Below are 23,083 nucleotides of genomic sequence, written 5' to 3'. Positions count from 1 at the left end.
CACAGGTCATGATAATAAAGAGCATGGCTCTCATGGAGCCACGTGGGAATGCAGAGTTCAGTGTGGGGAAAAAGTGGGCACAGTAGAACGATCTGCATGGGACCCATGTGCCTGCTTTATTTAAATCACAGGCAAGGGATGACAGAAGCTGAGACTCTGGTGTGGCGCTGGAGAAGAGAACCATATCATCAACACTGACCTCAGAAGGCAAGCACCAGCGTCAGGAACCAAAGACAATGAAGTGCCAAGAGACACAGGCCCCCAAGAATACCCAAAGCTGAGGACAGTTCCACACCTGCTGCTTTATAGACACTGAGCCCATGGCTTCCCGGATACTTTAGTGAGGAAGAAATGGGCCTTTTTCTCTGGTCCCCTGTACAGCTGAACAAAGCAGGGATCAGAACGAAGCACCGACCCTACCCCCCAGAACAGCTGAACATCTGCATGTAACTTTTGACTCCCCCAAAATTTATCTAACAGCCTACTGTTGACTGACCGGAAGCCTTGCTGATCTCATAAATAGTGGATGAACACATATTTTGTGTATTATATATATTCTTACAATAAAGTAAGCTAGAGAAAAGAAAATATTAAGAAAATCATAAGAAAGGGAAAATACGTTTACACTACTGTCCCGTGTTTACTGAAAAAATCCACATAGAAGTGGACTCATGCAGCTCAAACCTGTGTTGGTTCAAGGGTCAACTGTATATGCCAGCTCTTCAGAAGACTTATTTATGTGCTGAATTTAACTCCTCTCTTCTCTTTCATTCTTCAAAGTCTTTAAAAATGGATTCTGTCTCTATCAGTGTGCTAAAATTATTGCCAAACCCAGTGGACACCTTTAAGTTTCCATGTTACTAGACCTTCCAGCTGCATCCAGGCCTGACTGACTATGCTATCTTTCTAAACACAATCTTCTCTTGGCTTTGGTGGCACCAGCCTTCCTAATTCTCCCCCAAATCATTTAGCTGCTCTTTCTCAGTCTCCCCAACCTGGGTCCTCTGCTTCCTCCTACCATGTTGGAATTTGCCAACATTAATGCTCCTACCTGGACCTCTTCTCTTGTTACTCCATATTACCCACCTACATGGTGGCAGAAGTCCCATTGCTTGCAAGAACAGCTGTGGCCAGCAGCTCCCCAAATTAACCTATGCCCTGACCGCAGTCTGATACCTACAACTGCTTTCTCCAACCACTCTCCTTGTGTGTCTAAGAGGCATCTCAAACTCACACATCCAAACAGAATTCTTGAGGTCTCACCCGACCCCCAAACATATCCCGTCTTCTCTAGTTCATTCCTGTAATGATAATTTTAAAATGTGTTCCCTTTAGCAATCATAGAAGTTCTTAGAACAAAATGGAAAGATCTGTTAACATAGCGCCCCCACTCCCAAATGGTGAAGATCATCTCTGGGAAGCCCACATATGTGCCGGTCTTCAAATCCCAGGCTGGCTCACATCACACAAATAGGCCACCCATGTGACTCCCGGGGGCCTTGGACCTTGCTCAGAGCCATCCACACTGGCCTGAATTTCATTCTTTAAACGAGCCAGGCTCTTTTCTGCCTCAGCACCTGCCCTCTGCCAGGAAGACAGCCCCCCCTCCCCCGCTGCTACCAAGGGGCCCCAACTCATCCTGGAGATTTCAGTCAAATGTTACTTCCATCGGCCTCATCCTCAGGCGCTATGGAAATTCTCCTGTCACACGCTCCTTCAGAGCACTCCCTACAATTTCCAATTCTGCTCACTTCTGTTCTTACTGGTTTAGTGCCACCTGCCCTCACTCAGGCTGTAAACTCCGGAAGTCCGTTATCTATGCCGTTCACCGCCCCCCGCCACAATAACCAGTGCCTGGGACACAATCAATATCCAACAAATATTGGTTACATGATTGAAGGAATGAACGCTGTCTACTTTATAATATGCTGAGGTTCAGTGTCCTCATCTGTAATATGATGACAATGATATTTTCCCTTCTCTGACAGATTAAATAAAACCGTGAAGTAGCATACCACTTTATTACATTTTTATTCTCCAAGAGAGAAAGACTGTTCTATGCACATTTGTATCACCAGCACCTGGTATAAAATTACTGTCCACCAAATGTGTGTTGGATTGAATTGTTATTACTATCTGTCTGCAGAGAGGTAAAAACAAGAGTTGATGTCAGGTCCCCACTCAACAATTAATGCTCCTACCCATCTGTCTCAAAAAGATCCTCTGACCTGATCATAAGGTGTGGAAATCTTACAGTAAGCATCTTTGGGCTACATCAATAAATTCACAGCCTAGAGCCAAGTTTTTTGGTTTTTTGTGGGTTGTTTTGTTGGTTTTTGTTTGTTTGGTTGGTTTTTTTGCCCTGAACAAGTTTCTGTTTCATACCTGCTTGTTTTATTTTTTGAAAGGTGTGTGTAGTTTGTCAATAAAGGTGATGCTTGTGGCTTGAAGGTTTGGTGAGCAAGAAAACAGGTGCAGATGATAGGAAGTCTGCTTTCATCCCAAGTCAAGTATCTACTTTATCCGTACAGCAAAGGTTGGAGCGAAGCTGTGTGGTGGTGAGGAGGGGAGACCCAGAGCTGGCCTGGGGGGCGCGGGGTGCGGTCAGTGTGAGGATCCTCGCATTTGTCTGGAAGGCTCCGAACATCACTTCCACGATTCTGCAACACACGTGGGACTGTAACCCACATGGGATTGTAGCCCACATGAATTCGGTGTACGTGGCCTATCTGTGGCTCCCCTGTCCAATTTACATGCTAGTGTGTGTTTGGGAAGAGTGAGAACGAGTGAATGTGTACTGAGCCTCTACTATGTGCAGGAATGAGGCATCCTCACAACTGAATTAACCCCCACTTAGAAGGCACTCTTATCCCTTTTCAGAGATGTAGAAATGGAGGTTTGAGTGGATTCACTGGCGCGAGCTCATAACGTTGGCAAGCGACGGAAGGCAGGTGTAAGAATGTAAGAATGCGTGTAAGAATGAACACAAAGAACAAAACAACCCAAAAAAGCAAGTAGTAAACCAGACATTTAATAAGTGTCAGAGTCCACACTGTGGCACGGAGCATCAAATATCTGATCGCTTCGTACTTGAGCCGGTGTGGCCACATCTCAGCACATAGCACGATAACACTGCAGGAACAAGAGCTTTGTAGTCAGCTCTGGACTTGAATTCTTTCTCTGCTGCGGATGAGCTGCGTGATGCCTGGCTCTGCTAAGCTTCTCTGGACCTCTGGTCAGGCTGCCATGTGCTATCCAGCCTACGAACGATGCATAAGGGCTCTGCCTCGAACCCGGCCTATTTGCAGCTGAAGCTCAAGGCACCAATCACTAGGCGACACTGACTTCCTCCCCCCACGCCAAGACAGTAAACACTGAGAAAACTGTAAGCTTTTTCTGTTCATTCATTGCTTTTTGCAATAATGTTCCCTAACCCGGCATTGTGTGTTTATGCATAATCACCAGGAAAATGTAAAGGCAGAAAGGTCAGGAGACATTCACTCAGGTCAGGTACAAACCAGCCAGCCCAATCTGATATCATGACGGACAGGAAATTACTTGAAGTCCAATACCATCTGTGGGAGTCTACTTCGGGTACTATTTTACCTTGTATGTATTCCTAGAACTCCACACCCATCCACAGATGTTAAGGATTTGTTATTTGCATGACATGACTGTGTTTTTCTCAACACCACCTTCCATGGACCTCAAGAACAAGGCGGGGGAGGCCAGGAAGGGGAGGGAAGAGGCAGGTCACTTTATTATTTTTAAAACAGAATTTCTAAGCCGGTGTGTTTGTGTTTCTTACCTTAGGCCAGGCTCCTGTCCTTGCCATCGCTTCAGAGAAAAGCAGCAGCTGGGTCGATCTGGCTCGGAGGTGATGCTCTTCAACAGAACCATTCCAGGAATCTTGGGGGCTACTGAATATTTGAAGGTCTGGGTTTCCATGAAGAGAATACAAAAAAGAATGAAGCGTTTCATACTTGTGAGCGGTGGTTCTCCACCGTGGGCTATTTTGCACCCCTGCAGACAGCTGCCAACATCTGTACTCGTTCTTGCTTGTCACAGCTGGGGAGGCTCCCGGCATCCAGTGGGGAGATGCTGCTGATTATCGGACGGTGCACGGGACAGCCCACCCCCACCCCAACACACACACACACACACACACACACACACACACACACACACACACACAAGAAAGAATTCTTTTGCAACAATGTCAACAGTGCCAAGGTTAAGAAACCCTGCTTTTGAGAGAGTACCCCTAGTTTCGAATTTTTTTTAATTTCATCTTTGGAAAAGCAAATTACAGATTCTCAGCCTGCCAGCGAAATGATCTTTCTAAAACATACTCCTTGAGAGTCTTTCCTAAGTGAGCCTCCGTGGCTCCCTGTCCCTTCCAGAGCCGTCTGAAACCTTCAGCACAGCACACAGGAATGTCCAGGACCCTGGACTGGCGACCTCCACCTTGTCCTCTCTGTCCTCTCTCAGACCCAATCATGCTGGACTTCCTGCATCACCCAAACCAGCCTTGAAGCTGCACAGCCTCCTCGCTCAGCCTGGTAAGCCTTTCCTCCCTTCACGACCTCGCAAAACTCTCTGCATCCCCCAAGACTCCGCCGGTCACCTTCTTCACCTTTTGTGGAAACCCTTCCTTCTCAGGGTAGGGTTCGTGCAGCAACGGCAACAGCATCACCCGGGAGTTTATTAGAAAAGCAGAATCTCTGGCCCTCATCACTGATTTAAGGAATCAGAATCTGCCTTTCAAGATTTCAGGGGCTCTGTTTGCCCAGAGAAGTGCAAAATGATTCTAGTCCACAAGGGGAGCTGCCTGCCACATTCTCTCCACTCCCAGGAAGAGACCCCCAACTCACAGATGATTTCCTGTACAGCAATTGTCTGTTTGTGTGTATGTCTCTCTCTCCACTTTGTGACCCTGATCTGCAGAAGGATGATATTTTATTTATGTGTATATCACTGGCATCAAAATAGACCAGACGCATAGCAGACACCCGATATATTACAGCTAAACAAATGAACAGTCTATCAATCTGCGCTCCCCCCACCAGCAACCCGCACCCCCCTCCCCTCCAGTCCCTGCCAGATGGAAAGGCTGTATCCTTCTCCAGACAGCTGAGGCCAGTGTAGATCCAATGCTGGCCATGGGGACGCGATACCATCTCAGCAACCCCACCCATTGGTACTTAGAATGAAGACGACTCAAGCCCTATCCTGTAAAATCCCGATAAAGCTTACGGTGTGCCAGGCCCTGTGCTTGGCAGAGGGGGTGTGACAATGAAAAAACACCCCCAGGCCCTACTTTAGCTGGGGCTGGAGTCAGAAAGGAGCTAGTCATCACAGGTGCTGGGTCACAGGGGAAGCCCAGGGTGCTGTGGGAACAGGTGTGATGTGTGGGGCTGGGAGGCGCACCTGCTAACATGGTCTTCTTCCTTGGAGTGACATTTTAGTTTAGGGACTAAGGGGAAAGAGGAATTAGGCAGGAGAAATGGAGTGAAGGTCTTCCAGGATGAGGAAACCCACCCGTTGGGAGACCCAAAGAGAGAGTGTGATGAGTTCACAGAATTCATGGTATTTCATGGTAGAAATGCCACTGGGGCACGGATGATCTGCTAATTATGATCCTCTCTACCCACACTTTTCTGATCTTTGCTAGACCAGTGCTTTCTTTCCTAGCTGGATTCGCGACCTTCTGAATGGACAGCCCTCTTAAGCCAAGGCCCATAGGGCTTTCTAGAAGGCTGGACCATGCTTATCCAAAACGCCATCTTTTACTGGTTTCCTGCCACTTTTAGATGAGGTGGTTCACACCATTCACTCATTCACCCACCCACTGGCTCACTTACTCATTCCGTGTATGTATTGAGCTCTTCTACAAGCCAAGTCCTGGGGACACAGAGGTGAACAAAACAGACATAACAAGCCTACACCCAAACCTCCCTCTTTCTGGACTGCCAGGGGCTGGGGAGCAGGAGGTGGGGACAAGGGAAGGGAGAGCTTCCACGGTAAACCCACAGCCTGGGCTTGGCCTCTACACCTGATCCCACCTCAAGAGGGCCCACCTGCCCAGAGAGTCACAGCCAGCCACCACCTCCTCCAGGCCACTGTGGTGACCCCCATTTCTGCACACCCCCTAAATAAACAGGAATGAGTGGGCATTCTCTAGGGCATCTGCATTCATGATTTTTTAAAAGATTTTAAAGATTTATTTGAGTGAGAAAGAAAATGAGAAAGAGAGCACAAGCAGGGGGAGTGGCAGAAAGCAATAGAAGGAGAAGCAGACTCCCCGCTGAGCAGGGAACCCGACACGGGGCTCAATCCCAGGACCCTGGGGATCATGACCTGAGCCAAAGGCAGACACCCTGCATTCGTGATTCTTAAGGTGCTACTGAGCATGCAGATCATCCAGGATGGAGCAGACTTCCCTGACTGATAGCGCTTATCTGGTCGACTCTGTCTCAGAGAGATTCATTCTGTAATTTCTGGAGCCTCCAAGGGAATGTCTTCATATTTCTCGATACAGTAAACTTCAGTGATGTCACTATTCACTGGCCCTAACAGCGCCACCATCAGAGAGTCAGATATTACCAGGCATTAAGTTATTACCTATAATTATTTTGTTTTACTCTCCATTTTAGGGAGACAAGCCATTCAGACCATGCAGGACCTGAGCATCATCTGCTACTTGTATGTGAGTTAAACAAAGCTCCATCCAGAGCATGGAGCATTATCTACAATCCTCCCTGGGCTGTCTCATTGGTCTTCTTGCTATGCTATTCTTACTAGGAATATTATTATAATAACGATCTTTATCAGGGATCAGCAAACTAAAGCCTGGGGGCAATTCTGGCCAGCCACCTGCTTTATTTGTAAATTGAATTTTACTGGAAAACGACCGTACCCATTTGTTTACTTATTGTCTGTGCTGCTTTTGTGATAAAACAGCGGAGCTGAGCGGTTCCAACGGAGATGGTGCAACTCTCAAAGCCCCAGATATTTCCTATGAGGTCTTTTACAGGAAAAGATTGCCAACTTCTGTCTAATAGCTGATGTTTCTATAGCTTAAATCTTGTGCAAAATCCTTTACATGGTTTGAGTCCTCTAATCCAGTGAGAACCCATTTTACAGGTGGGACTTTCAAGTCTCAGAAGAGATGGCCCAGCGTCCCAGAGGTGGGGTTCAAGCCTGTGTTGCATCAGCTGTGTCTGATTGATGCCTCTGTGTGCCTCTTGAGATCCACCTGCTTGTAGATGGCAGGCCATGTCTCCTAACGCCTCCCTGCTGGGGCTTCTCTCCTCCCTCACTTCACAAAGTGTGGCCCATGGGCCACCTGGGAGCTTGCTCAACATGCAGAATCTCGGGCCTGCCCCCGACCTAGTGAATGGGATCTGCACACTAACTACATCCCCAGGTGACTGGGTGCACAGCCGGGTTTGGAATGCCCTGCTCTAATCCCCGCTCTGATAATATCCTGGTGGCAATGCCATGGGCCTCAGCCAGCACAGTACAACATCTTCATATACTCACCTTCTGGCCAAGTGCATTTCTGTGCCGGTGTCCATTCTTTAATCCTTTCGAAAAAGCCAGCCCATTCCGTCTCCCAAGACTCTGTGGTTGGACTCTGACACCTGCCATGGTTCCTGCGGACCTCCTCTCTTCAGTATGTGTCCTTATACCTTCCCCTGTCTCCTCTGCACCTTCCGCAATGTGACTTCTCATGCTTCCCCAACAATACGCTGTTGGCACTGAGTATCATATTCTATCATGCTACGGCAAGACATGTCTGCTGGACACTCACAGAGATAAGCCACTGCTGCCCTCCCAAGCTTGACCTTGAGGGTTTATCCTCACCCTGGCCCATAGTCTTGATGCCCCAGCCAGCCTCCTGCCTGAGATGTGGCCCTTGGGAACCCCTTCTGGGCAACACAAAGGATGCTCGCCCTCTCCTTCAGGTGAGATACCTTGTCCATCAGAATCTAGAATACACCTCACGTGGCCCCAGGCTCAGCGGAGAAAGACGCTCGGTCATGGCTTGATGGTCAAGCAGCTCATCTGGGCACTCTATGAATCTGGAAACTGTACTTCTGACCTCGGGTCTCCCCCACCTTCACCTTCCTATCTCTCAAGCATAGAAGAAAGGAAGGGGGTCAGCCGATGGCTTGAGTGACGGGGTATCACCAGAGCCGAGTGATGCCAGACAACACATTCTATGCATCTGACCTCCTCCCTGCCCCAGTATTTGGTACCTTGTCCTCCTAGGGACTCAGCGGTGGCAGATGTCACAAGGTCCCTGCACAGCCAGCCAGGCTGAGCCTGTTCCGTGTGCCGACCTCCCCAAATCGGCCAGATCTTCCCGCACAGATGCCAGCAGGCTTCTCCTCTCTCTTCCCACACCTATGATTCATCCGCCCCCTCCCCTCTTTTCTATCACAAACACACATCTGTTCCAACTTAGGATAACTAAAGGAAAATTAAATGAATCTGTTTCGTGTGTCTCCAGGATTATTTATAGGACTTTAATACAGGCTGATACAAAATAAAGAAATAAAGAGAGAAATAAAAATAAGTTATCTTCTCGGGAAGCCAAGCAAAGTTCAAGGAAGAGGAAAATAAGTCATGTCCTTCGAGCTGATGAAGCTGTAAGTGTCTTTGGTTTATCACAGTCTTTCTTCCAGGTCCTGTGAAAATCAATGAAGCCTGTTGGATTTTGAGAGATCAATATTAAAATACGCACTTTGCAATGCAGAACATGTGCTCTGTGTGTGCGCTTCAAGGGGCCGGCCTGCCGATGGAGCCATCCTAATCAAGCACTTGGAAGACAGTACATATTGACTGTTGGGATAAGGGAATCGCCGGGTCCTTCTCTGGCTGCCCCTTCAACTTCTCTCCGGGTGCTGTGGGCTGCCCAGCTGTGGTGGGCAGCTTGGGCTCCGGACCACCGATGAGCCTCCAGCTCTCCCTCCCTGTGCTGGATGGTATCTTTCAGAAATAGGCCAGAGACGGAATGATAAGCTCCAAAGGAAGTGGCTGAATGTCAAGATCAATGTTACCTCTAACCTGGGGAAATAGGTAACACCTAGACGTCTTTGGGTTCATCTCTCCCGTTTCCCTGCATCCCTACTGCCTTCCACTCACCAAGCTTCCCTGGAGGGTCCCCCCACCTTCCGCTCCAACCTTGGCTAATTGCTCCATTATGCCCACATCTCCCAGCTTCCATGCACAGGCCAGTGCCACCTTTATTAAGACAGCCATCTTACCGTGTTTCTCTAACACTTGAAATCTGAAAAAGGGGCAGTTCATTAAGAATCTACTTGATTCTACCTTCCCCAGGAGCCATTCCCAGGCACATTTCCTCGAGACCAGTCACACTTGGTGCGTAACAGGTCTTGTATAGTAAACAACGACTTGTCAACATTTGGATCCACTTTCTCTCTGTCCTCGTTTCTGGATTTTCTTAGGCAGATAGAAATGTTTCTTTCTTGTGATCTCACAGGATCCTTCTATTTATTCTCCATCATTTACTCTGCAGTATTAGAGTATATTTCAGATCTCTCTGTTGACTGCCTGTCTTCCCCCATTGGAATCCCAACTCACTGGGGACGGTGACTTTGTTGTGTTTACTGCCCTGACCCCAGCACCTAGAATTAGCACCGGGCACATCATAAGCCCTCAAAATATATCTGCTGAATGAACAGCTGAAAGTCTACTCCCCAGGCTAGCCTGTGAGTTCACTGAAGTCAGAATTTCTGTTCATTTCACATTCTGGGGACACAGTTCAGTGCCTGGCACGGGGTTGGAGTCAAAAACCACAATGCTGTGTTGAACTGAATGGACTTGAAAGGCACTTTGCAGGGGGAACCTCTTGAGGGGGTCCTCGGAATTACTTCTCTGTCTCTGTGTACAAAGCCAGATTAAAGCTAAAAAAGTGAGACAGCCTCCCACCAAAAAAGGGAGGAAGTCTTCAGTGAGGATCAAGGACAAAAGATCCCCAAATCTCAACACCCCAAATTGGCAATTATGCTTCTCAGGCTTCATCGTTCTATTTATGAATGTAAATCCTCACCTTATCTCAAGGAAACATACTGCAACGTCAACTCGATTTTAAAAGACCTTTATAGTCGCCACAACTTTGATATATACATTTTACTGTGGCACCATTTGCTCCGCAAAAGTTAAGGTTGAGTCAGCACTTCCAGTAGGAAATCCATGTTCTGGGGATTTATAACTCAGCTATAAACACTCAGCTTTGGCTTTGCTGATAAAGAAACAAAACCAGCCCCAATGTGCAAAGATGTTGAAGCCAACGACCCCTCTGGAGCTGTTGCCCCAATGAGCTCAAGGAGAAACCATGAGGTTTCCTGTAGAATTCCAATTCTAAGTCAATATCAAAGAGAAAAATGCCATTCATGAGGCATATATTCCTCAAGGAGAAAACCCAGTAGGTGTGCTTGATTTACTAGACTCCCTGATTCCTGATTAGTTCTTGTGCCACTCACCCCACATGCAGGTGGCCACCAAATCTGATCGAGTCTACCCACAGTCCTTTGTGGGTCATAATGCACCTATGAATCACCCGAGGATTTGTTTTTTAAAGATTTACTTATTTATTCTGGGAGAGAGAGCTAGAGAGAACAAGCAGAGGGAGAGGAAGATAAGCAGACTCCCCGCTGAGTGGGGAGTCCGACATGGGGCTCAATCCCAGGACCCTGAGATCATGACCTGAGTGGAAAGAGACCTTTCAGCTTCCACCTTAACCTTCCAGGAATGCTGCCCTAAGATCATCCTGTGAGGAAGCTGTCTAACTACTGGACAATGAGCAACATTGTGGAAAAGATTCAGGCATCCCAGCAGACGGCACCAATTTCAGACTTATGATGAACCTTATTGCCTGTACCATGAGTGGACTGCTTCTAGACATTTCAGTTCCCATCTGACTGCAACACCATGGATGAACGAGCCATTCACCATATAAGAAGTCAAACTGCCCTGATAACACAAGGCTTGAGGAAGCACAATATAGCCATATGGAGATAGAAAGAGATGTTTAGCCAAACCCCAGCTCTTCCATTCATCCAATCTGAGGAACAAACATGAAGGAAGGAGTCAGCCATCTTGGATATTCTAGGTCTGGAGGATGTCACATAATGCAGAGAAACTGCCCAGCTGGGCCCAATCTAGATGGGAGAATCATAGAAAATAAAACACTTGTTTAAAAAAAAAAAAAAGGAAAAATACATTTCCGTTTTCAACCACCAAAAAAAAAAAAAAGTCAGATGCCCAACCAACTGAGCCACCCAGGCACCCCCACCCTAGGATCTTTATGACAAGTAAATCCTGGAAGCCCAGGATGGAGCCTGAGAGGCTGCATTTCTAACAAGCTCCCAGGTGAGGCTGATGCAGCCACTCAAGGGACCACTCTTTGAGAAGCGAGGTATAACAAAAACCCCTTCATGTCTCCACCTCTGCATCTCTCCCCACCTTCCTTAACGCAGACCCTTCTCATTTCACACCTGCCCTGTTTAACCCCTGCCCCTCGATCTGCTTTCCTGCCATCCTATCTGCCTTCGCTCTGTCCTTCACTACACTGCCAAGGCAGTTTTAGGGGGCAAGTCCAATCGTAGCACTTCCCAGCTTAAAACATTTTATAACCCAGCATTACCTTCCCCCTACAATTAGCCAGAATTCTCTAGCTGTCCCCAGTCAGGCTACCCATCACCCCACAGAGAGGGTGAGTCATTCCCTTCCCCGTCTTGCCACTCTCTCCATGCCACCACGAAATCTGTCAAGAGTTTCTAATTATTGACCCACGCATCTGTCAACCTCAACTGACTGTGAGGTCTTAAAAGGTAAGAAGCATATTTTACTCAGCTCAGGGTCTGCTAGTCAATAGGAGTTCAATACATGTTTGATGGCAGGAGGGATTCATAAATTAAGGAGTTTATAATAAGAGCTAACATTTATGGAGCATTGTCTCTCCATACCAGGCACTGTGCAATATGCTTTCCATTTACTAACTCACTGAATGCTCAGAACATCCCTGAGAGTCCGATATGGTGAGCCCCACTTTATACACAAGCCAGCAGAGGCTCAGCAAAGCTACATAACTGTACTGAAGATGCCCAGGCCATAAGGGGCAAAATGGAATCAGAACTCAATTTTATTACAATTCTAGAATTTTCTCTTACTTCCTAAACCATACTGAAAGGCTGACTAGGGAAATGAATGAAGACAGGCATGAATGAATGAATGACTTCTGGTGCCCTTGGGGATCCGTGAAGCCAGGCGACCTCACCCCACAAGTCAATGAAAGTGCTCTATTCAGGTGGCCAAGCGCTAATATGTAAAAACAGAAAGGGTGATCTATGCCACTGATTTATTGCTCTCACCTCTGGCAGCTCAAAGTAAGATCTGATTTTACAAAGCAAATGCCTCCACCTGTATTCAGATCCTTGACATCGAGATGAAGGACGTGAAGATGAGCTTGACTGACACAATGGACTCGAGGAAGTCAAGGAGCAGTGAATATGTTTTACTTCCAGATATCACTGGGGTATGTGAGGCCAGAAAGCCCAGACATCATTCACCCATCCATCCACCCATTCTTTCACTCACGATTCACCAAGCTATTCGTTTATCTCTTCACTGACCCATCTCAGTGCTCATTCTCTCACCCACCAAATATTTCTCAAGCCTTAGTACGTTTTAGGAACTAGTAAGTGCTGGAAATATGACCAAGTTGGAAGGGACGTAGTCAAAGGAATGTTCTTAGAAAAGATTACATCTTGACTGCAACTTGAAGGAGATATACAAATTATTCAGGCAAAAAGGTGGATCAGTGTGTGTTACCTAGTGGATGAGGAAGGGGTGGAGGCAGTTCTAGAAGGAAGTAATGTGTGTGCAAGCTGTGCATGAGAGACAGAGAGCGTAGCATGCTTGAGGCGTTGAGGGAGTTCAGGATGGCTTAACAGAAATGCGCAGAGCAACAGGAATAAGGGAGAAAGACAAGGTAAACACGTGGGCAAGAATGCTTGGTGTCCTTCTCGGCTTCTAATAATTAAAGGACGTCAGTAGCTATGTGGATCCACAAGGGATACCCTGAGAAAGGGCCATGCCAAGTTGAGGGACCTTAATATAACCATATTCATATTTATATCCATACATTTATTTTTTACAGGTCAATGATAAAATGACAAATCAAGTAGGATTTACAGCACTTGAATACAGGGGTACAAATACATACATACACACATACACATATCTATACCCATGTCTATCTGTCTGTCTATCATCATCATCACCTTCTTCATCTTTCTGTAAAGCAACTTGAGTTCTGACCCCAGGTCTCTATTATGCAGAGTGTACTGGGGGAAATAAATTCCTAGTTCGTCCTGAGATCTTCCCTGACCTGGAGTTTCAATGCCACGGTGCTGAGAGTCTGAGTAAGATGCTAATGACTCAGGAATCTACCCAGCTCGTGTGCCTGTGTTAGCCTTGCCCTACTGTCTCAAAGGCTCTCTTCTGCATCTGCACCATGCTCAGCACCTGGCAGTGTTTTTAAAGCTGCCTGGGACCCCATCTGCCTAGAAGTGCCATATCAACATTTTCCTGTGGAGTCCAATGGCCTCCCTTGTGTGTACCCAGGAGGTAGGTAGCCTGGGTCACCTCTCTTCTGCACCCAGAGATCTCTCCCTCAGCCCTCCTCGCTCATCCTCCAAAGGGGTGCACTGAAGCGAGTGACTTTCCTTCTAGGCTGGTGGGGGGACCCACATTCTCCCCATGATGCTACTCTACACCCAAAACCCTGTCCCACTGAGGGCTTCAGCTTTTGAATAAAAGCCAGAAAAAAGTGTTGGGGAAGAATATCAGTTTTCCTACCCCCAGATCCCTCCCCTGAAGTAATGAGTACTGAGCAGAGGATCTCCTTGGTTGGGGCAGGAATAGGAGAGAGGAAAACGAAAGCGGGAAAATGCAGAGAAAAAGAAGCATAAATGGATATCCATTGGTTAAAGAGAAGTGGTATGGAGGTAGACATAGACAGAGACTCCGTGACAGACCCAGTAGATAGTAGACATATGCATAAAATAAAACAATGTTAATAAACTTGTGTTTCCAAACTTCCCCTAACCCCTGCAGGTGAAACTCATTTTTTTTCCTGTTTCCCAAAACTCCAACATAATGAAGGCCCTACCTTGCCAGACAGCCTTTTCTGGAGGTTTTAAAGTAGAAAAAAAAAAAGTAGGGGAACCCTGGCGGGCTCAGTTGGAAGAGCACGGGACTCTTACTCTTGGGGGTGGTTGAGTTCAAGCCCCATGTTGGGGGTAGAGAGGACTTTAAAAATAAATAAATAAAACCACATTATTTTAAAAATAAATAAATAAAAACGAGATGGCAAAAAGCAAAAGCAGGGACAGAGGACAAAAACAAAGGGTGAAGAAAGCAAGGGCTGAAGAACACTGCCATACAGCTTAGGACGAGACGTATGCAACAGCTCTTGGGTGTGAGCACAGAGAACGCGAGGGGAGAAAGGAAAGATAGTTTAAGGGCGGCTGCTGAATATTCCCTATTACTGGATGTGGGACGTTGCACTGCCAGCCCCCATGGGGTTGGTTAAGGTTCCAAAGACACGGAGACCTGCCCTCAGACAATCTGACGAGGCCCTGAGACCCCAGGGAGCCACAGCTACTAAGGGAAGCTCCCGGAGCAGAAATGGAGAAATGTGTTCAGGGGCAGCAGTGAATTTTCTTCCCCAGGAACCTGCAGGGGAGAAGGGAAGGGAACTGCCAGAGATGGAGAATTCAACTCATCTGAGCTCTGAGAAGCCAGGGATCCTACCTTCAAGGGTCCCTGTCCTGCCTTCCTAAAAAAGCAGATCAAATTTCAAAGGCAGAGTGTCCTAGGGGTCCTCAAGCAGGTGTTGCTCAGGTGACAGAGGAGAAAGAACATGGAATCCAGACTCTCATAACACTGTTTTATGATACTCAACCCCTCTGAGCCTGTCACTCCCCCAGAAACAGCCACATCCCAGCGTTGTTTATATTAATACACATACCAAACACACACAGAAGATGAGCTGAATCCACCCTAATGGTCTCCCTCTGATGCCCCCTGAAAGCCCCAGAATGCAAATTTTCATGGGTTAGGATAAAGGAAAGTAAAAAGAAAAAAAATTTAAAAATACAGAACAAATGACAGATCCTCATTTTTTAAATCTTAATATAAATTCTAATAAAGTGGTGAAGTAAAATTGGCATAGAAACCAATTTCTGCAAATCCCCCTGCTGATAAGTTATTTATTCATTTATTCACTCATTCCACTTTGATCAATGACCAGAATTATACCATAGTGGTGAAGTATCTAGGCTCTGGAGCCAGACAGACACAGAGTTTGAACAAATATCAGTTTTTGTTGATAATAATATAAATACTACCATACATCAAGCCCTATGCGAGTGAGGATATTATAAAGATAAACACTCCACTCCCACCTGAGAACTGCTCAAAATCCAGGAAAGAATGGATACTGGTATGGAAACTCTGTTAACAACACTTTCAAATGCATGTAACAGAATTTCTTATGAATAGTGGCTGACACCAGGAGGACGTTTATAATTTATTTAACAAAGAGTTTGAAAATAGGTGGTCCTCGGGTTGGTCTGGCAGCTCCGTGATTCTGTGACCAGGTATGTGTCTCTCTCTACTCTTTTTTTTTTAAGAAAGCTTTATTTATTTATCTTTAGAGGAGTGGGGAGGTGCAGAGGGAGAGAGAGTCTTAAGCAGACTCCATGCTGAGTGTAGAGCCCGACAAGGGGCTCAATCTCATGACCCTGAGATCAAGACCTGAGCCGAAACCAAGAGTCAGATGCTTAACTGACTGTGCCACCCTGGTGTCCCTAACCCTCTTTCTGTAGTATGTTGACTCCTTTTATAGGACCTAATTTCTTCTTTTTTTTTTTTTAAGATTTTATTTGTCAGAGAGCACAAGCAGGGGGAGCAGAGGTTGAGGGAGAAGCAGGTTCCCTGCTGAGCAAGAAGCCCGACGTGGGACTCAATCCCAGGATCCCAGGATCATGACCTGAGCCAAAGACAGACACCCAACTGACTGAGCCACCCAGGTGTCCTGATAGGACATAATTTCTCTGCATGTTGCTGTGTGGCCATAGTAAGGCTGCCACTAAAGGAGGAAGGGACAAGTCTAGTGATGTCTTCTCCTATGCTTGTCCTTACCACCAAGAAGCAAAGCACCTTTCCAGAAGTCATCCAACATACTGTCCTTCAACATACATCTCACTGGACATTCAACATATGTCTCATTGGACAGAACTGGGGCATAGGTCCTCCCCACATAGTTCCAGGGGAGGCTGGTAAAGCTTCTCAGTTCCTACAGAGGGTAAGTGACAGATGTATGTTGGATGAGCCAACCCACAGTGTCTCCCTCAAAAACTTCCAGCATATGGCAGCAACAGAGATGGGGGTCATGCTTACATTGGGAACAGAGGAGGGATGACCTACTCTACACTTTGGGATTTGAGAAAGATCACACAGGAGCGTCATGGGAAAGAAATGCACGGAAGTGTGCTGCCTGGAGTCAGAAGGACAGAGTCTTCTGGTCATGGACAACCACAAATGCAGAGACAGGGAGGTGGGCAAGTGGAGATGTTAAGTCAGAACAGCGAAATGGGAGAAGGTGGAGGAAGAAATCATCCTGGGCAGAGAGAGCAGTGGACCAGACGGGTTGGGGCCCCGCTCCATCTTGCTCAACAGTTCTTTTCAAAACGAGAGATCGCTTTCAGTGAATATGGAGGATTCTGGAGGACAGACGAGCACAGGGTTAAAGAACATCGAGCTGTGCGAGACAGACATGCTCTTGTAAACTCATTTCCATCTTGTTTTTGCAAGAGGACACCAGGCATTTCAAGCTGCACTGTGCATTCTTTTTATTTTGATCTATGTACATTTTTTCTGAAAGTGAGTGAACTTGCAGAAAAAGCTGGAGCACAAAATGGCAGAGGCAGTGCACCGCATGACAGACGCGCCAGGATCGTCAACAAGGACGTCCTCATGTTGTAAAAAGCGGAAGATGTTCAGGAAATCTCATTCCAGTCTACAGGGGGCTGCTCATATTTGCACAGAAAGGGGCAATCAGATCGGGTTTTCGAGACTTACGGGGAAGAGTACGTGAGTTCATGCATGCAAAGAACTTAGAATCGTGCCTGGAGCACAAAATAAATATTAACTATCGGAGTGCTATTAGTACCACTAATGTCATTATCAGCTTGGAGGCAGAGTGAGTTCAAGGGCAGGAGACTGAATTCAGGAGATGGATCAAGAGGTTGTTGATCTGATACACGCTCAGTGAAATCTAGGGGTGAGAAATGTCTGGGGACATTTGGAAAGAAGGATCTGCAGGTCCCCCTGCCACAGAGGCCCAGGTGAGTGTCTCCTTTCCCTCTGCTCCAGCTTGGAAGCTGTCTCAGTCCCAGGCCCACCGTGACACACTGCCAGGTCTTCCCTGCACAGACTTGACTCAGATGAACACTGCGCACGCACAGATAACAATCCCCAAGCACATTCTATCCCAAATGAGGTGCCTTGTCATTTTCACAATATCAGCTGTCACACAGCACGAGAGTTCTCATCTGCTAAAATGAGAAAGAGGGAATAAAATAAAAAAAGGGAAGGAACTTGAACATAAACTTAAAAAGAAAAAGACCCCAAACCTTGGTCTGAAGAACCTGTCAGCCACAGAGCCCCTTGAGTGAGCCAGGCTTTTCGGGAAGATACTCCAGCAGCTCACCCTGGCAGAAGGAAGGAGGAAGGAAGGAGTCTCATTCAGGAGGTGCCCCCCCAACACTCCCCACTCCCCATCCAATTCAGTCCTCGCCACAGTCCTGCAAAGAGGCCAGAGCCCACAGGAACGAGGCAGTTTGCCAGTGGTCATCCCTCTAGCAAAGGGTCTGGGATTCGAACTGCACGTGACCAGCCCATGTTCTGGCCAGAGTGCACCTGTGAGCCTATACTTAGGGAAACTAAAAATTGGGTAAAGGGAGGTTGTGAACCCCACAGTACTGCTTTTGACTTGATTATGTTGATTTACCCAAAACCCATCCCCTTCATTTCTCTCCAAGGGTCACAACATCCTTCAGTATTTTCCTAGTTGGGTGTGTGGTAAATTAGATAGGCAGGGGGGCCCTGGAGGCCGATTACACTTGTTTCAATCCTAGGAGGATCTCTAACTAGAGGCTGAAATGCTGCTAGTCAGGGCTGGGGTGCCAAGGGATGTGGGGTCCACAGCCGAGCCAATACCTCACAGTCCCTAAGACAAGTCACTCAGCAGGGCTGTGGATGTTACTCTCACACCCTCCCTTCCCCCTGATCCCTCAGTCCCCTTGGCCATTGCTATAGACAGGATGTCTGGGTCCCCCCAGATTCATACATTGGAAGCTCTACCCCCAATGTGATGGCATTAGGGGGTGGGACCTTTGGGAGGTGATTAGGTCATAAGGGTGGAGCCTCCGTCAATGGGATTAGTGCCCTTATAAGAAGACCTGCTGCAGAGGACTCTCACCAGACACCAAATCTGCCAGCACCCTGATCTTGGACTCCCCAGCCTCCAGAACCATGAGAAATAAATGTGTGTGGTTGAAACCACTAGCTATCCTGTTGTAACAGCTTGAGCAGACTAGGACAGACACTGTCTCCACTCTGACATTCATCCTTCCCTGGTCCATGACCTGCCCCCTGTCTGTCGTCCTGTGACCATTCCAGTCTCTGTCCACCGTCTACAAAATTTATCTGCGATCTTTCTAAAGCACAACTCTGATCATGTCACTGCCCGTGATTGAAACCCTCAATCATTCCCTGCTGCCCTTGCATGCCGTCCCCAGACCAGCACTGTCTGATCCTTGTCTACCAGCCAAGCACAATCATTCCCTGCCGCCCTTGCATGCCGTCCCCAGACCAGCACTGTCTGATCCTTGTCTACCAGCCAAGCACAACCCCATCTATCCTTCCTTCCAGCCAACATGTCCACTCACATCACACTCTTCTCTCAAGCCCTGGTGCCTGCCTTTGTATACCCCGTTCCCACTGCCCGGAACACACACGCATTCTGCTCACCCATCTTCCTTCCCCTCAGCCCTGGTCTCAGGCACTTTCTAGAAGGATCCCCACCAGCATATTCTCTTATCACAACCCCAATCCCACTTCCTCACCATTACTGACTTTCTTCTCTGCCTCCCATACTACACTGATTCCAGAAGATTTGTTTGCTGCTTTCTACATCCCTATTCTCCAGTACCTGGAATGCAGTAGGTGCTGAATAGATGCTTGTTGAATAAATGCATGACCATGAAACATGATGAATTCCATACTGGAGTTAAATATGAATGGCACAGGAGGAGCAGTCCTACCAACTTTCCTTCTGTAAATAAAATGGAAGCCTACAAACTACAGAATATCAAAACTTTACAGAAAATGCAAAGGACCGCAGGAATATTTCCCTCCTGAAACTTTCCGTTCTGCTTTTCAAGCTGCTTTTGGTTTACCATGTCTCCTTCGGCATCGATGATTTATTGACCAGTGACTTCTTTGTCTAGAACTGGGAACAACTTCATTTGTGTACCACATTGTTTTAGTTCAGCCGAAATCAGGCTTAAAATAAGAAATCACTCCAGTTAAACTAAGAGTAACCCTCCTGTTAATAACAGAGCATTTGAAAATCTGATGGAAGTCCCAAGCAGGTGCTCAAGCAGGGATGAGTATCCACACTTCAAGAATGCCACTGAGAGGGGTGCTTGGGTGGCTCAGTCATTAAGCGTCTGCCTTCAGCTCAGGTCATGATCCCAGGGTCCTGGGATCGAGCCCTGCATCGGGCTCCCTGCTCCGTGGGAAGCCTGCTTCTCCCTCTCCCACTCCCCCTGCTTGTGTTCCCTCTCTCGCTGTGTCTTTCTCTGTCAAATAAATTTAAAATAATCTTTAAAAAAAAATGCCACTGAGAGGCATACATGACTTCTATCACTTTTCCTGATCCAACTACCCATCACCGTCATTGTTAAGTGTACCCACAATTTTCATTTAAGGACTTATTCTTTCATCTTCAATGGGTTAGGGTGGCACTAACCCCATTCCCAGGCTCTAGAAGTGGGTGTGAGACCTCAGAAGGGCCATTCAAAATACCTCATCGCCATGGCCACTGTGACTGGTCCATGAATTGGCATGTGACTCGAGGCTGGCCAGTGAGATCCCTCCCTGGGACTTTGTCTAGAGGGGTTGCTAATCAGGTCAAGGATGTCAGCCTTGACCCAAGAACGTCCATCTCTGCCACCACATTCCCCACGAAGCCTGAAAGAGTGATCTTTTAAATAGGCAAAGAAGATCTCACTGTCCGCCTTTTTAAAAAGTCACCGATGGCTTCTCATTACAATTAAAATAAAACCTAAACTCATCACGGCCACAATCCCTGTACCATCTGTCTCTCTTTCCTGTTCTCACAGGACCCTCCTCTTTGGTCACTAAGCCCCAACCAGAATAGCCTTCTTTTAGTCATTCAGACATGGCATGATCATCCCTGCCTCAAAGTCTTCTCCGGTGCTCTTCCTTACACGGGGAATACTCTTCCCCACACGGGCACACAGTGGGCTTCCTCCCTCTACCCATATGCCTTCTTGCTGCATGTCAGGCCCAGAGAGATTTTCCGTGATCATTCTCTTCACTCTCTCTCTATATCTCTATATCCAGCTTTACCTGCCTCCATTACACTATTAACAAAAATCACACATACATTTTCATTTGTCTACTTATTTATTCTACTTCCCCTTCTGGAAATAAATTCCATGAGCTCAAAGGCTTCACGGTCTTACTGCTGTATTCCCAGTGCCTACAACATGCCTGGTGTAAATAAGCTCCTAAGATGGATTTGATGGATGAATTAATGAATGATCAACATTGATCAACTGAAAATAGGGCCTAAATTGTTAAAAATAAATAAAAAGGAAAGTGGATCCAAAAGATAAAGAGAGACAGGATTCCCAACACCAACATTTGAGCATATGGACCCACCTGAGGCTGTCTTCTCCTGGACTTTTCAGTTAAGGAAGCAAAAAAATTCCCTTTTTAGATTAAGCTAGTTTGAACTGGGTTTCTGTTACCTGTGACCAAAGAACTCTGACTTACACGAAAGGGGTTCATACAGCCAGTAGTGGAGCCCAGCCACGTGACTGCTCTCCTCTTCCATTTCAGCTCGTCTGTCCCCCAAACAGGTTGGGGCGAGCTTTGGTCCCAGTGATAGAGGCCTCCCTATGTGTCATTCACTGTTTGATTAACATGGCTCAGTTCCAGGGCCCTTATCTGACAAGATAAGACACAATGAGACACAAGGGGCTTGCCCTGAGAAAGGTGAGGTCAGATGTTTAGCAGATGTGACTGAATTGGCCTATATTCTTCCTGTGCCTGGGGCCACCTCACCCCTGCCGGAGCCATTGGCCCCCATGTCTTGCCTGCCCTTAAAACAGAGGCACCATGGCTGGGATCAGTTCTGACCCAAAAGAGAAGCAATTGATCCATTCGAGGCTCACATTCTACATCAGCATCAGGCCCTATTTGCCAATAGGCTGGCTTGAATCTCACTCCTTGGTTTGGATCTCTGAATTGTTCTTGGCTGGTTATCTAGGCCTGAGTCTCTGACTTGGAAACCTTCTTAGTGATGATAATAAGAGTAAACGCTTGCCTTTCATTGGTGTTTTATGATATGCCAGGCTATGTTCTGAGCACTATTCATGTCCTTGGTTCACTTAATCCTCACAACGATTTAATAAGATAGGTACCATTAATAGTCCGATTTCACAGATGGGGAAGCTGAGGCATGGAGAGTTTAAATAATTTGCCCAACATCAACAGCTAGTAAATGCTGGAGTCAGGATATGAAGCCAGGCAGCCTGGCTCCAGAGCCTGTGCTATTAACATTCACTCTACAACAGTTTAATTAAGACTATAAACATCTATGGTAGACTCAATTTCCCAAAGATGGATGCAACAATATCTCCCATCCCACATGCTTTTCTTACAGTGTCACTTTGAGATCCCTCTCACTGAAGAGTGAGTCATATATTCCCTCTCCTTGAACCTAGAGCATGCAATACTATGTGACTCTGAGGCTCCATGATAAAGATGCTGTGGGGCACCTGGGTGGTTCAGTCAGTTAGGCATCTGTTCTTTATTTCGGCTCGGGTCATAGTCTCAGGGTCTTGGGATCGGGCTCCATGCTCAGCTTGGAGTCTGCTTCAGATTCTCTCTCCCTCAGCTTCTCCCCCCACTCATGCTCTCTCTCGCTCTAAAATATATAAACAAACAAATAAATAAAACCTCAAAAAAAAAAAGATGCTATGTATCTTGCTCTGATGGGACACTCAGCCTCCATACCTAGCACCATGCCCAAACTAGCCCAGGTGGAGAGATCTCATGGAGATGCCACACGTGGGTCTGACACCCCAGCTGAGGTCCCAGCTATAACCAGCATCACCCCCAGAACTGTGAGGGGAGATGTTTCCTGCTTCCAGTCATTTTCCTGCTTCCAGTCATTAAATCACCGCAGCTTTTGAGTCTTTCCAAATGAGGCCCTAGACATCAGGTTGCAGACAACCCCTCCCGAGTTCCTGACCCACAGAATTCATGAACCTAATAAAATGGCCACTGTATGCCCTAGGTTTTGTAGTGGTTTATTACACAGCAATAGTAATGGGACGTCACTCCTGTCTACAACTTGTATACAGTCTGTCTATAGAACTCTGCCTCTGAACAGCATCTGTTCAGTCCCTAATACCCAGTGACAGGTTCATCATATTCTGCTACCCTGATGTGTCACCTCATCATCCCTTGTTGGACTTCCTGAGTCCCAACAGCCAACTTCAATTACCACTTCTTGTCTGTAGCCAGATCCTCAAGACACCAAATGTGATCGGCTAGATTGAACCCATGCTCTTCTTTTTTTTTTTTTTTTTTAAGATTTATTTATTCATGAGAGACAGAGAGAGAGAGAGAGGCAGAGGGAGAAGCAGGCTCCCAAGGAGCA

General features: G+C 46.9%; 1 protein-coding gene across 1 annotated transcript in view; it reads right to left on the bottom strand.

Moving 5' to 3' along the window:
* HS3ST4 (heparan sulfate-glucosamine 3-sulfotransferase 4) overlaps positions 1 to 23,083 on the bottom strand; it is a 429,228-nt gene that overhangs the window by 212,713 nt on the left and 193,432 nt on the right. The window lies entirely within an intron of this gene.

This window comes from Zalophus californianus, chromosome 10 (genome assembly GCF_009762305.2).
Source record: "Zalophus californianus isolate mZalCal1 chromosome 10, mZalCal1.pri.v2, whole genome shotgun sequence".
In the NCBI taxonomy this organism is placed as follows: Eukaryota; Metazoa; Chordata; class Mammalia; order Carnivora; family Otariidae; genus Zalophus; species Zalophus californianus.
The sequence above is the reverse complement of the archived record's forward strand: the minus strand, read 5'-3'. Positions and strand labels throughout refer to the sequence as shown.